This window comes from Chrysemys picta, chromosome 10 (assembly GCF_011386835.1).
Source record: "Chrysemys picta bellii isolate R12L10 chromosome 10, ASM1138683v2, whole genome shotgun sequence".
Classification (NCBI taxonomy): Eukaryota; Metazoa; Chordata; order Testudines; family Emydidae; genus Chrysemys; species Chrysemys picta.
The window spans coordinates 76,201,349-76,216,689 of record NC_088800.1 but is presented as its reverse complement, the minus strand read 5'-3'; the positions used below and the strand labels follow the sequence as shown (position 1 = coordinate 76,216,689).

Genomic DNA, 15,341 nt, shown 5'->3' with positions numbered 1-15,341 from the left:
CAGAGAAAGGCCATCCGTCTGTCAGCAGTGGGGTGTCCATGCTGGGGAGGGGGAGGGGAGGCAGCAATTTGGTAAATGGAAGTAATTGAATTAGTTGCTCTCAGCTGTGTGCCGCTTGGGATGTGGTTACAGTTCAAACTCCGCCCCAGCGCGAGGGCACTCTCCGAGCTCCAGGGAAGTGACCCAAGCACATTCAAAGCCTGGCAGGAAGGGACCCTAAAGGGAGATGGGGTGGCGTGGCAGTTCAGAAAGGGACAGCTACAAGAGACAGACAGACCCTTGTGCTTCCCCGTGACTAAGGGACTCTCTGGGGAAAGGCGCTCAAGCTGCTTGCTGGCTCTGAGGCCCGTGTTCAGTTCTGGAGAGACTCTCTAGCTCAGCGGAGCCAGCTGAGAGATATAAGCCTGAGTCACCGCAGAGCCTCATCTTTCCCTGAGAACAGCCCTCGCCATAAAAGGAAGGGGCAATTCTTTGTATGATAATCAATCAAACCTGAACTGCCGGCCCCTGGACCCAGCCCTCTGTAGAACGCTGGGAGCCCCAGAAGTCCAGGTAGCTATGGCACGTCATCATAGCAGCGTGAAGATTGATACCAGACAGCCCCCAAGGCTCTCCTGTGCTCCCTAAGGTGCAAAGACCTAGTTCCTCAGGCTCAAGACACTATTCCTTAGCTATAGCCATCCCAGCATTTTGAAGCATTTCCACAGGCTTTGTTTTCCTGGTCACATTCCCATTCCTTATTCTCCAGATGCGTCTGCCCCATAGATTTGAGCTGCATCTGGGTCTTAGGCCCTAGCCAGCCTAAACCACATTCTCTACTGCTTTTTGGTCTCCCATCTCTAGTCTCAAACACCTCGGGGGCTGTAGCTGCACCCACGCCCTGGCCTCTAACTGCTCCCAGGCCTTTGCCTCTGTAATCCAGTGACCTCTGTTTTCAGCTTCTTCTTCCTCTAGCCAACCATGCTCTCGGTCCTCTATTCATACTCCTGAGTTTCTTCTCTCCTTGCTCCAATGAGCTCTGGAGTCCGCTGTCTCTTGTCTTCATTTCTAGTCACTAATAGTTCTTTCTTGTTGGACACGCTGGTGTTAGTTGCTCTTTTAATTCTTCCTGCAAATCCACAAGAGCAAAATTAATACCGTAGCTGTTGGAGAAGCTGAGCAAAATCCAACTGGAAATCAACAGTAGGAGAAATGCCCAGTCATTTTAGGCATGGGGTAATTCTGGAAGGCAGACTATCCTGGCTTTGTGGGATTTCATTCCCTTGCTCCATGTTCCCAACAGAGAAATGTAGAGTAATCTGTGCAAAAGGAGGGACAGCGATGGAGACAGGAGAATCTCTTCTTGACTGGAAAGCTTGGGGCTTGTAAAGTGGAGGTAGCTTCAGCTGTCTCATTTGGCTCATTTGGAATCTTGGTGGCCGTTCTTCCTGTCTCCTGTTTAGAGAGAGCTCTGTGAACTCCTCTGGCAGGTGAGACAGCTTTTCCGGGTCACTGCTAGGGAGCCATTAGTGGGAATATTTACTTGGAAATTCAATCCCGGCTCACGCTCCCCTCTAATTGATTGAAGAGTTTCTTTGAAGTGAAGAAGTTAATTTAGTGTCTGAATGGGGGAGGGGAAAGGAGGGCCTTGGAAAAGAGGCTTCAGGTAAGAAGTTTCTTTATTTCACACCTGCTGGAGACAAGTGGGTGATCAGAGACTCTGTCTGCAGTTCGCCTCCTACATGGACACACCTGGGAAAGTCCAGACCAGCTCTAGGTTTCACTGGACGCGTCTGGGTCAGCAGAGACCCCTCCCCGACCACCACAGTAATTTAATTGGAATCTCACATTAGTTTTTGGTGCGGGAAAGAGGGCAGTGCGAGGACCAGGCTCCACTTTGTTCCTGGACATACCTGGATTAACAGAGACTGCTCAAATCCTCCAGTACACCTGAACTCACCTGTCCAAGACTCTGCCATCTCTGCAGATCTCTGAATCACTCCGTGCAGGTAAGATGGGAAGGATTTCAGTGGGGAAAAGGTGCTCCGAGAATGGGGGTGATGCTGGGGTGGGGGGGAGAGGGAGCATTCCCAGTGTTCACAATGTTCTGCCCATTGAAATGCATCTTCCTCTACAGCTTCTGTGACTTCGGACCCATCTGGAGCAGAGTCTGGTACAAATTGTGTCAAGAATCCCATGTTCCTAATGGTTGTTCCCTCCTTTGGGGCTGATGTAGTCTCTTAAAAAGGGGGTGTTCTGTGCAGTGCTAAGGGGAGAGGGAAACCTATTCGTTCTGAAGTGGGACTTTACTCTCCCCAGCATAGTAAATGTTCAGGACTATCAATGTACTCTTAATGCTGAGGAATGAAGGGGTGAAATTAGCCTTGGGGAGGGGCATTTCCTTTCCCCGCCTGTGCAGACGAACTCATTTGTCTCTTTCTCTCCCCCCCTCCTCTTCTCAGCTGGTAACTTATCCTCCCTGAATTCCATGTCTTTGGGGTTGCTGGAGGGTGGAGTTTGGGCTCCTTTGTGGTCACAGTGTAAACTATTGAGTGACTATTTGTAGTCACCTAGCCCACTGTAGGAGCTATGTAAGTAACAAACAAAAATTGGCATGGTTTTCTTTAGGGATGGGCAAGGTGGTTTGGAGAGAGAACCATCCTGTCTGTCTCTCCCTGCTAGAAATCTTGAATTGACCCCAGAAGTTCTCTGAGGTTGAAGAGATCTCTCTTCCGCTTTAATATTCCATGTGTACTGGCTTTGGCTGGGCCCTGAATACTGCAGTATCATGAGTCTATTTTGACGTCTCCTCCGAGCCGACAAACAAGCAGGGTGTAGTGCAGCCATGATTCTCTGGCAGCCGTGAGCTGAACAGGATTACGCTTCCTCCACAGGAGTTTCACGTGAGCAAGGTCTGGATCATTGTGGCTGCATCTGACCATCAGCCTTTGAAGTCTAGTTGTCCCAACTATCAAGAGCCAGCTATGGCTTCCCCAGCAGAGCCAGCCAGCTCACCAGGACGTCAGTATGAGCCATATGCCGCAATCTCAATCCTTCATTCAAGTCCTGGTGCTGTAATCCTGCACAGCCTGCCGGCCCTGCTGAAGGTGGCTGGTGCTCTTGCGTGGGGGAGTGGGAAATCAGACAGCAGGCTCTGAAGTCTCCTTCAGGAGCAAGAAAGCCTGTGGTCTTCAGGCTTCTAAGCCAGCTCTTCCCATTATCCAACCCCCGCCCCCCCCCCCCCCGCTTCAGAGCATGACCCACCTCTAGCTGATGGAGGTCAGGGAGATACATTCCCCATGGGCAAGTCGTTCCAGAGTGTCTTTGTTTGGGGCTTCTCACTCCTTTCTCTGCAGCATCTGGCTACTGGAACAGTGTCTCCCTGGTTAATCTGGACTGCAGCTCTTTCACATTTTCCTTCCCCGCTGCTGAATAAGTGGGATTCTCATGGGCCAGAAGGTCAGGAATCCTCCACCTGTCTCCTTTCCACCCAGGTGCAGCAGCTCTGCTCGGGTCCCTAGTGGAGGATGTTCGGCTCAGAATACATGCTGTCCTCGCTCCCGGCTGCATCTCACTTCTACAGCCCTGCTTTCTCGGCCCAGCTCGCATCCGCTCCTGTCTGCAGCCTCTTCCTCCCAGCCCCCATTTTCAGCTACCAGCTCTTCCAGCCCTGCAGCCCTCCGGAGCCCTGCAAACAAGCATTGCTGCTGGCGAGCCAAGGCGCAGGTTTGGGGGAGCTGGGGGACTTCTCAGGTAAGCTAGACAAAGGGACCCCAGGGGATAGGGGTAAATTCCCCAGTTTCCAGCAGGACGCACAGTCCTTGCTTTGAGCCCCTGGAAGGTCCCGAGATACCAGAATTTAAAATCATTGTGATGCGATTGTGTAGGAGAGGGGTTCAGTTTAGAGACATCTAAAAAGTATTGGTTTGTTATCCCCTCCCTCTAGACCTTACCCAGCTGGACCCCGGGTACTGTGGCAAGCGGAAGGGATACAAAAAATAGTCCTAATAAACCCCACCCTGTCTTAAAAGATTTCTTCACTATGTATCCTATGCAAAGCACATGATGGAGCGGGATGGGGTGAAGTTGTGACTGGCCCCAGGAACCTTCTGTGCTCACTGGTGGTGTTAGGTGCCCATCTGTCCCTGGGCCAGCCCTTCGGGCCAGCCCCAGAGCACACGCTGCCAGGCCCAGGGTTTTCAAGGGGGGTTATTTCCTTAACAGAGGTTAGCGAACAACCAGAAAACAGCCTTTTAACTTATTTTAGCCTCAGGCTGTCTTGCTCCTGGCAGTTTCCCAGTCTCAGTCAGTTTTGCTGGAGCAACAGCCCCAGGGCTGCTTCCATGAGCCCCTGGCTCTGGGGACCCACCACAGGAGTTAGCTCCACTCTGGTGTGGATTTCCTTCCCCAAGGCGCAGCTGTCTCGGTCCATCTGCCCCAGCTACCACTAGCAGCCCTTGATAGGCCCAGGCGTAGTTTAGCCTCTTTAATTGGCTGGATTGGGCGCATCTGTTCTGGCCAGGGGAACTGGGTTCAGTGTATCCATGGGAACCAGCTACCCTGTGACACCCGCCCAAGCACAAGCAGGCCGTCATTTTGTTCTGTGTTTGTGCAGCCCTCAGCACGGTGGGGTCTTGGTCCCTGGCTGGGGTTCCAGGGCACTACCGCTAAACCGAGGATAACCTCAATGCCACCCATCCCATCCTAAATGCGTTCGAGATCGTGAAACACTCAGACACTACCATGAAATGGCCCAGATGAAATCAGCGGAATGAAATCTAGATACTGAGGAGTGAAGGCTTTTTAAGACTTAAAATAAAATGAACAACAAGTCTCTTGAGGGATCTCCTCTCCTCATGTAGTTGACTGAAAGGTCTTGGTCTCAATGAGAGACAAAGGCCCTGGTAAGGGGACAGGCTGTGCATGGGAGGGCATGGGGCTGGTGGTGAAGGGAGGGGTGGACAGTGCCCAGTGGAGTGTGCTACCCACTCTTTGTGCCCCTAAGCTGGTCTGGTGAGTGGTACTAGCTCATTTGGGGTCACTGTGGCTTTTCTCCAGAGGAAGCTCGCCCGCAGAAGCAGAGACGAGCCCGAGCCAATTACAGCAGCTGGCAGCTGGAGGAGCTGGAATCAGCCTTTGAGACCACGCACTACCCTGACGTCTTCATGAGGGAGGCCCTAGCCCTCCGGCTAGACCTGATAGAGGCCAGGGTTCAGGTACCAGATGCTAGGCTAGTGTTTGGCAATAGCACCTTCCCCTGGTCTGCAGAGCTCACAATGAACTCCTCTCCCCGACCCCCTGGCCGGGAGGGCAGCTCTTTGTACCCAGCCTCTGAGGCTGCTGTCCAGGGGGCTAGCACACTGCTGCAGGAGGTTCTGTCACCTCCTGTTTGCTCTGATCTTCGCTGTGCTTATTCCCAGCCCTGTCAATGTTTCAGCCCCATTGGCACTGGTGCCCGAGGAACCCGCCTCGGGCTGGGGAAGGTAAGAGGCGGGAGGGAACCCTTAGATGGTGGGCTCAGCTCTGCCTGCCTCTTGGCTCTGGAGGCAGTAACTCTGCAGCCACAGGTCATCGGGGAGAGCTGGAGTAAGGATCAACCTCCTCTCAGGGCTGGGAAATGGCTGAAGTGGGGAGGTCGCCCAGCTGCATGGTGGGGCAAGTGCGAGTTTGTGGGATCTACCCAGCATTGCCCCCACTCTCTATTCTGTTTTTCCCCTCTCCTCACCTCCGACACCTTTGACAGCTGCCCCGCTCTGAGCTGGGCTGCTGTTTGCCAGGTCTCTGGAAAACAAGGGTGGTGGATCCCTCCCATTTCTGGTGGGTCTGGGGTGGGGACATGAGGCTTGAGACCCATTGTCAGGCTCAGAGTGAGAGAGCTGCTCTTGTCCCCCGGTTTCTCTGCAGCCCCAGCTCACGAGGGAGGGAGTGGTGTGCTGGGAGCCCATGTGAAAGTGTCTGGTTCCCCGGTGGAGGGTGTAAGGGGGATTAGAATTCTCCCTCTAGGTAGGTAGGCAGGTAGGTGGGTGGGTGGGTGGGAGACTTCCTTCCTTCTGCAATGAGATTTTTTTCCACATGACATGACCTGAAATGTCTATTGTGGTTTAAAACCTTCACTTATGTAACCATCTTTCTGGATTCCTGGAACTACAGCTCCCCCAGAGGAGCCTGGGGGGACAGATGCAGGACGGATGCTTTATAAACCCCCATGTTTTCCAGTTTGCCAGCAGCACGTGAGCGTGCAGGCAGGCAAAAGGATGGTTTGTTTATGCCTGTTTTCCTTTGGGTCTCCCTAGGTTTGGTTCCAGAACCGCAGAGCAAAGCTGAGGAGACAACTGAAACTGCAGGGTCGAGTTCTGGACCGAGCCCTCACTAGGGACTCATCTGCCTCAGGACACAAGAAGCCCCAAGCCCCCCAGGAAATCGAAGGTTCAAGTAAGAGCTCTAGAGTTGGAACACTGGAAGGAGACCCGGAACACTGGCCAAGCACTGGCCCCAAAGGGCAGTCTCCTCCTGGACCTCCCCTGTATAGGGGAGCTGAGGCCACCGGGGGAGCCAAGGCCAGAGGAAATTTAGTCCTACAGGACCCCCAGCTTGTGGGTCAAGGCACAAGAGCATGAGGCTGAAATTGACCTCCCCCCACCCCCTGCAGTTCAGGAGCAGCCTGACTCAGAACCAGACCCAGCAGGGCTCTGGGCACACACAAATAGTGCCTGAAACTGACCCTGACATCAGTCCCCCCTTCCCGGATCTCTCCAGCCTCTGGGCCTTGGACCTTCGCTCCCAAACAAAGACTGTAACCATTTCTTCAGGGGGCTATAGTCACCGTGAATGGAGCAGGGAACATCAGAGGCATTATAGGGGCCTCCCAAGCCCACTGAAGGCCGTTGTCCAGCCTTGTCCATCTCTGAGCACCCTTGGTGCCTCCCTGTTTAGTAGCTGTGGCCTGAATTCCTTTTCTCTGATTGGCGTCTGCATTACACTTCCAAGCACCTGCACTCAACGAGGACAACAGCCTGTCAGAGACTTTGGTTCTAAGATACCCTGGTTACAGTCCTTCCATATTTGAGCAGGGACAGACCCATCCCCGGCTCCAGGCTTATTTCTCAGGATCCCTTCACTAGAACACATGCATGAGTGCATCCTTAGCAGGGGGATGTCGCCACTCTACTCTGGGTTGTCTTCTTCAAATTAGGCTATTTTTGTCATAGGCTCTGGTCCAATGAGCCTGTGTTTGGGATGGTTGCCAATTTTGATTGGACGTATTCTTGGAGGTTTCATCACATGACATAATCTTTAATTAAAGATTAATTCCAGGGGACTCCAGGGCAATCCTGTATGATTGGCTTAGCTGGGGCCTTGGAGCCCCTAGGCAGTAGAACTGGGCCCCTGAGCTGTGTGACAGTGCAGAAGTATGAAGCAGGCAGACTCCTGATCTTCATACTATAGCATGGCTTTTGGGTCTGTGTGGAGTTCTCACCCGCTATCCAGAGCCAGGGAGGGTAACCAGATATCCTCATATTATCAGGCCTGTCCCATTATTAGGGGCTTTGTCTTGTATACGCAACCAAACCTCCCCCTGAAAAAAGGTGTCCCGATTTTTCACACTTGCTATCTGGTCACCCTAGAGCTAGGGATCCTTCTCCATTGTTCAACTCTGTGCTTTGTGGCTTCCTGGCTATTCCCTCCACTCTATACCTCCCATGACCACTAGAGGGCCTTGAGGTTCTGCAGATGTTACAGCTCTTTAGAAGGTACCTGGGCTGTGTGCGCTGGAGGAGGCCATGATTCCTAAATTCACCAGCAGCTGGACATTTGTTTCTAGTCAAACCCTGTGAGGTGCTGGGTCAAACCCTATCAGCCCACTGTCTGCAAAGGGTTGGGGGGAGTATCTGAAGCATCTTCTGAGGGTGAGGAAGGGAAACAAAAGTCTAACTTCTCTGCGGTATGGCTGAGCCAATGTCATTGGTCCTAGCATAGGGCTAGCGGGTGGGGGGAAGGTGAGCCCCTTTGTTCCCATCAATTCTTTCCCATCAGTCTGGTCAAAATGCTCCACGTAGCCACAGACAGAGGAGACCGACTGTACTGTGAGGGCCAATTCTGCGTTGGCTGTGAGGACCAGGTGACCGTTCCACCCCCTAGAAGCCTTTGCATCTCTAATACTCACGATCCTGTGATGAATGGAGAAGGGCAGGGAAAGTAAAGAAAGATGAAAGAGGAAGCACAATGCATGCTCAACCAGACTCAATGAGCTGGCACTCTTCCCTCTACCACCAGCTTTCTGGTGTCGGATGCGGAGCAGAAGTATTGGATTATTAGAGATACTGCTGCATTTAAAGTGATTTGCTTTTTCTTCCTGTTGGATGATGATCAAATAAGTCCTAGAAAAGAAACTAGTTCATAGAACTGTTCTAGAGTCACAGGGTGTATTGTGGAAACTCCCTCTCTGTCCCCCACTGATCAGAGAGCAAAGACACTAAGCCAGGAATATGAGTCAGACGTGGGCTAAGAATCATGTGTTCCCGTCTCAAGTTGCCCAGCGCGCAGAAGTGAAGAAATGTGTTTCCAAAGGCAGAGTTGGTGGGAGAAAGGAAAGTTTTGAGCTGAGCAATGACAACAGAGCAGCCAGTAACACTAGTTGCAGGATACACGTTCTGATTTTACACATGCTGTATATGAGTGGCATTCGGTGCCTGCAGCCCAAGAGCCAGGTGGCTGAATGATAACCGAGCTCATTATCTGTGCACATGTAAGTGCCTGTGTGTGCATGTATAGGGGAGTGTCTGTCAGCATGCATGTACTCGTATGTTTGCAGGCAGGCACACACATGTAAGCATATGAGCAAGCTTCTCCTTTCAGGGCCTGAAAGTATGGGGGAAATCTGTGTGCTGGGGGAAAGATCCACACCAGGTTTTACTGCTATTATGGCCCGGCCTGTATGAATCTCTTCCCAGTGCTTAGATTCCCAGTCCAAAGGCTGCTGTTGGACAATCGGCCGGGCGGGGATTGTCTCTTGGTTGTGTGTTTGTACAGTGCCTAGCACAGTGAGGTCTTGGGGGGGCACTATCTCCATACAGCTAATAAATAATAGGAACCACTGCTTCAGCTTCAGTCCTTTTCTTTCATCTCCTATCTCTCTTTCCCCCATCTCTTCCTGCCCTTGGATTACCAGTGCTACTATAAAAAGCAACAGAGGGTCCTGCTGAAGAAGTGAGGTTCTTACCCACGAAAGCTTATGCTCTCAGTACTTCTGTTAGTCTTAAAGGTGCCACAGGACCCTCTGTTGCTTTTTACAGATTCAGACTAACACGGCTACCCCTCTGATACAGTGCTACTATGTGGCTGTTCTGGTGTATTTGCTGCTTCGCACTCAGGCCAGCTACGTTTGCTGCTGTAAAACTGCAGGGGAGATCCCATCGGCTCCATTGTCTCTGGACCGACCGTTTGAAGGGTGTTTCCGTCTGATTAGTTGTCCATTGGCCAAATATTCAAATTCTGACCTCCCTTTGTGCCCAGGCAGTCACTTGCATGTGTGAGGGCAAGGGCAGGCAAATCCCACTTGTGCATACTCATCCGGCGCAGATGGGTTTTACAAATGGAAATTCTGCTGATTGTGTGTGAGAGCGCGAATACACAACCAAAATGGTCACGTTGGTGATGACGTGCAAAAGTAGAGACTGGGTTGAGGCTCCTTTGAAAGCTGTGCTCGGAATCATTCTCTTTCCCATACAAGCTTGTTCCATAGAAAGCTGTATAGGCACAGGAGAAGAGTATATACTACTGGGGGGGGAGGGGGGGGTTTACATTTTGTAGCGTTGCCAACTCTCATGATTTTATTGCAAATCTCACGATATTTGCTGTTTTTCCTAAAGCTCCAGCTCCTAGGCTCATGGGATTACATGAGAAGTGTTGCTAGCTCCTGCGATTTGATTGCCAGTTGTGTGATACTTGATGCTTTTCTTCAAGCCCCATCTCCTGGAGTCATGTTATTACGTGAGATTCTCAGTTTTTCTTTTTTTAAAAATTAAGTATCTAGCCTGTGGAGAAAAGCTTGAAAACATGACTCCGAAAGGCTCAAACACCAAGAGATAAGCACAACAAACCTCAAATTTATTTATTTATTTATTTATTTAAAAATTCTCTCTTTTTTTTTTTTGGGAGGGGGGGACTTGACTCTCAGTTTTTTAACCCTTGGGGTTGGCAATACTGATATTGTATATTTTGTAGAGTATACGTGTTGTGTGCTGTGTCATTCTCAGCATTGTGTATGTTGGGGTGACGCGTGTGATGTTTGTGCTTCTCTCTTGGCATGTGTACCTGGCAAGGGGTGTCTCTTGTGCTCACTCTCTGAGGTGTGTAATTGGGGTTTGTCTCTTCACAGCAAGTGGACTTTAGCCTAGGATTGGCAGCTTAGGGGACTAGTTTGCAAAACTTGTTGCTGCACAAGCAAGTGGACTTTAGCCTAGGAGGGACTGCAGATAATGAGCTGTTGGGGAACCGTGGATGGGGAATGACTAACTCATGAGCTGTGTCTGTGTCTTTGTGATTCAGAGCGCGGCTGTCTCTGAAGCATACGTTCTGATAGGGGAACTAGAACACAGTGCTGTCAGTGATACAGGCTACAGATGTGATGTGATGAAGTGGAAAGTAAAGGCTGCTCTCGGAACCTGGTACTGGTAACCGCCAGCAACCTGGGATTTCATGTATAAAGGCACCAACATTTTCATTCTAACCCTAAGGAAGAAAAAAGGAGACTTGTGTGCATGGAAAGGGGATGAGAGACCCCTCTCTTTCATTTCCTATCTGCCCCCTATATATATATATATAGAGAGAGAGAGAGAACTATTCCCAAGGGTCTGTTCACCGCCTGCCATAGCCTAGTGTGATGATATCAAAGCTCAAGGCAGCTTGGCTGGCACAGTGAATCACATCTATTCACTGTGGGCTACCACTGTAAATACTTTTGCCAGTATTGGGCACATGAACCAGCCCAAGTCCCTCCTCAACATATTTTCCACCTGCGTCACCTGACAGCAACGTTTTCCTAGGATGACGCCCTTTGAAAGTGAAAACGGGAAGATGGATTTTAGGGGATGGGAAAGAGTTAAGTTGATCCTAAAGCAGCTAAGTCCAAAGGTTTCATTTTCTCCCTTTTTATAAGAACTCCCTTCTGCCTCGGCACAGCAGCCACTCTCGTCTCCCCTTTATCCTCGCCTTGGTCATGTGAACAGCGTCTCTAATGGAAAAAGAGATTGGACAAAAGAACCTCGGGACCCCCAGCAACAATTAAGAATTTCATTAAAATACAATAGGCCAGTTATTGCTGGCTCATTATTAAGCTATAATAATTGCTAATTGTCTTATTAGCGTTTAACAATTATGCAAATAATGAAAAACATTTCATAAAAGTAATAAAATTGCCCTTTTTTACATCAATAGTTTTAAAATCTAAAGTGATGATGATTTTGCTCTCCGGGGTTTTTTGGAAATGCCTTTAAAGGGGAGATAAACCTCTAATGATGCCATCCACAGAGCAGGGTTGAGATTGGGTAGGGCACACAGAGGTCTGGTCTACACTACAGACCTATATCGGTATAACTCAGGGGCGTGAAAAATCCATCCCCCGAGTGACATCGTTATACTGACCTAACCCCCTGCCTAGGCGGAAAAGCTCTTGGGTGTTGGATTAACTATGCTGATGGGGAAAGCGCTCTCCCGTCGGCTTAGAGCGTCTTCATTAAGTGCTACAGCGGCGCAGCTGCAGCCGTACAGTGGTGCTGATGCAGCGTTTGAAGTACAGATGTGTCCTGAGCTATGTGAATTTCCGCTCTCAGTGCAAGGACTCAGACTGTTTCCCTTTCACTTGCAAAGGAGCTGTCTGCACATGTTGGTAAAATGTCATTTTTCCTTTTTGGAGACTGAGAGAGAGGATATGGCCACTAGCCTAGGACTTGGGGCAATGGCATTCAGGCTACTGCTCCACCACAGGCTTCCCCCCGTGTGACACTGGGCCTTCTCTAAGCTGAGGTGAGCGCTTAGTGAAGACCAGGAGGTTGGTAGTTTCCACATGAGTTAGCTGGCTAATGTAAAGGCTGGGGACCTGATTTTAAAAGGTATTTAAGTGCCTACGGTAAGTATCCAGGATTTTACCATGGGTTATGAACACGCCTTTCTTTCATAGTGAAGACAAGGCCTGAGTAGGGTTACTAACTTTGTAATATTTAAAAACCGGACATTCCAGCAGGAGTGCCAGAACCTCTCCTTCCCACCTAGGGTGACTAGATGTCCCAATTTTATAGGGACAGTACCGATATTCCAGGCTTTGTCTTATATAGGTGCCTATTACCCCCCATCCCTTGTCCTGGTTTTTCACACTTGCTCTCTGGTCACCCTATTCTCACCTCTGCCCAGCCCCTTCCCCTGAGGCTCTGTCCCCGTTCGCTTCTCTTTTCCCATCCCCTCATTGCTTGCTGCTCTTCCCCTCTCTTCCCCCACCTCTATCCGGGTTGGGAGGGACTTGCCAGCGAAGCCGAAGCTGGAAGCTGCATCTACCCGACGCAGGTAGGAGGTGGCCCTGGCTGAGTAGGGGCTGGCGAGGGTGATGACTTGGTGCCTCCCTGCCCGCAGTAACCGGACTTTGGGTGTCTGGTCAGTAGATCTGACTGGACACCATCAGGTCCCCTTTTGACCGGACTCCTGACTACCCTAGGCCTGAGGCTCAGATCCTTAGGTGTATAGCTCCCATTTAGGTGCCCTAGATACCATTGAGGATCTAGGCCTAAGTGCATCTGTGCCTCTGATCTCCATCTGTACAATGGAGATAATAGCATTTCCCCACCTCACCAGGGGGTCCTGAGGATAAATACCTTACAGGGTGCTCAGAGATAACGGGGCCAGATAAGTTGATAGATGTCCCTTGGGTTTTTCCCTGCCAGGAAAGACAGGATTTCCCTAGAAAGTTCTGGAAATGTAATTTAGAGCTAGGGCTGATACAAGGTACTGGCTCTGATCTCTTGCTAGTTGTGTGTGGTGGGGATTTATCCATCTATTAAATGCAATAAACTGAAAGAGGTCAATAGAAAAAGTCTTATTGAGCAGACCTCAACTCCAGGGCTTTCTGTTATACTTGTCTTTCTAACCGATAGACTCTAGCTTGACAGAGTTATGGGCTGGATGCAGGAACCACTTGGTGACATCTTATGACCTGGCAGGAGGTCAGACTGGAGGATTGTAACGGGCCCTTCTGGTCTTAAACATTCACGAATCTATGATTAGTCATCATTGCATTGTGATTCTGTGGTCTGGCTATTTTTGGCTTGGATTTGCTGATGTTTTGATGTGATATATTTTTCCATTAATCATCTAGATGACGCCTGGATATTTAAATCTGAATAAAAATGTCAAAATCATGCGTGTTTGCAAGGTTGTTGTAGCTGGGTTGGTCCCAGGATAGGGAGAGACAAGGTGGGGGGGGGGGGGGGGGGTTGAAATCTTTTATTGGACCAAACTTCTGTTGGTGGAAGAGACAAGCTTTCGAGCTCCAGGGAGCTGAAGAAGACCAGAAGAAGAGCTCTATGAATCTCAAAAGCTTCTCTCTTTCACCAACAGGAGCTGGTCCAATAAAAAAATAATACCTCACCCACCTTGTCTTTCTAAAATCATGCTTTGCATTGGACAGGACCCAAGATAACGGCAGTTCCTGCCTTGAAGTGTTGACAATCGAATATCCAGTAAATGAAATTTAACATGAATATCTCTGCACTTGGCTCATTTTCTTTCCCCGGTCTATTTCCACAACGCAGAGTTCCCAGCTGGAAAAGCAAAATGGATCATTCATTCTAAAGCTGGTGTCAATGCTGCCAGATTAATGCATCAGGGGCACGTGATATTTGTAAGGAGGTGAGTTTTGCTAGTTCTTCTAGAGGTTGCCAGTCTGCTCTTCCTGGCACCTGTGCTACTGGCACAGTGCTAGGTTTAGAAATAATTCGTTTCATACTTTGGCTTCCAACTTGGAGGTTTGTAGAGAAAAGAATGTGGAAAAAATAGCTAAAGCTGGTACTGTGCCGACTACATGATGGTAGCCACAGACTGGAGACCACGAAATCCTGATTTCTAACTCTGCTGCTGACGTGCTGGGAGAGAGACAAGGTGCGGGAGGTGATATCTTTTATTGGACCAACTTCCGTTGATGAGCGAGACAAGCTTTTGAGCCACACAGAGCTTTTCTGGGAAAGGTACTGCTACCGTCACCGCTAAATGCAGGGTGAAACAGATTGTTTAGCATCAGTAGTTAGCCCATATCTAAGGGACCATTCAAGATCGAGTCGCCTGTTAATACCTCTGCAGTCATAGGACAAAAAGAGGGGGTTGGCAGATTATAGGTTGTTGTAATAAGCCATAACCTGAAATGCTGTGTCAGTTAACTTCTGCCTCAGGCTAACATTTATGTCGGTATAACTTATGTCGCTCAGGGATGTGAATAAGCCACCCTCCGGAGCGACATAAGTTACACTGACCTAAGCGCTGGTGTGGACAGCACTATGTCTGCAGAAGGGTTTGTCCTGCTGAGATAGCTGCTGCTGCTCGGTGTGGGATGGATTAATTAATTGGCTTAGAGCAGCTACACTAGTAGAGGTCTTACAGTGGCACAACTGTGCTGCTGTAAGCTCTCTAGTGTAGCCATAGTTAGTTTTTCCAGTATGTAAATCAAGGATAACACCCATTTACCCACATGGCCTGGGCTTGTGAGGGTTAATTTGTTAATGTCTGCAGTATGGCTTGAAGAGGGAAAGTGCTATCTAATCACTGACAAACATGATCAGCTCAGTTCACCAGACTTTAATCTCTGCTCCACTGATAACAGGTGAAAAAATCAAAGGATGGCAATGGCAAACAAGTTTGAAGGAAAGAGTAAAACTGGGAAGGGCGTGTTCCCATGGTGATCCATGATAAGGAGAGGGTACCGCACCCAACCCAGCATGTTCTGGTTTGAAAACCCAAGCTTCATTTTCGGTTTCAGTGATACGCAGTGGTAAGATCTCTGAATGATCATGTAACTGGAGTGTTATTTCTGTTTATGACGGTGTAAAGATCACTGTCTGTTTGAAAACCCAAGCTTCGTTTTCGCTTTCAGTGATACGCAGTGGTAAGATCTCTGAATGATCATGTAACTGGAGTGTTATTTCTGTTTATGACGGTGCAAAGATCACTGTTTAAGTCTGATCCGTCGGTGAGGGACCTTAATGCCTTTGGTCTGGGCTTGTCACCTTCTAAAATAAATTGTCCTGTGTGTCAAACTTGTTGCATTGAGTCATGACCCAGCATAATCCTGTGGCAGCCCCACCATATATTTCTGGATCCTTTTA

General features: G+C 49.5%; 1 protein-coding gene across 3 annotated transcripts in view; it reads left to right on the top strand.

Moving 5' to 3' along the window:
- Positions 1–6,411, top strand: part of INTS1 (integrator complex subunit 1) — a 51,254-nt gene extending 44,843 nt beyond the window's left edge. For all 3 annotated transcript variants that reach the window (XR_010591199.1, XR_010591201.1, XR_010591200.1), the window contains exons 48-50: positions 3,474–3,732; positions 5,038–5,195; positions 6,273–6,411. The gene's annotated coding sequence lies outside the window, so the exon portion shown is untranslated. The remainder of the gene's footprint in view (positions 1–3,473; positions 3,733–5,037; positions 5,196–6,272) is intronic.
- The last annotated feature ends 8,930 nt before the right edge of the window (positions 6,412–15,341 follow it).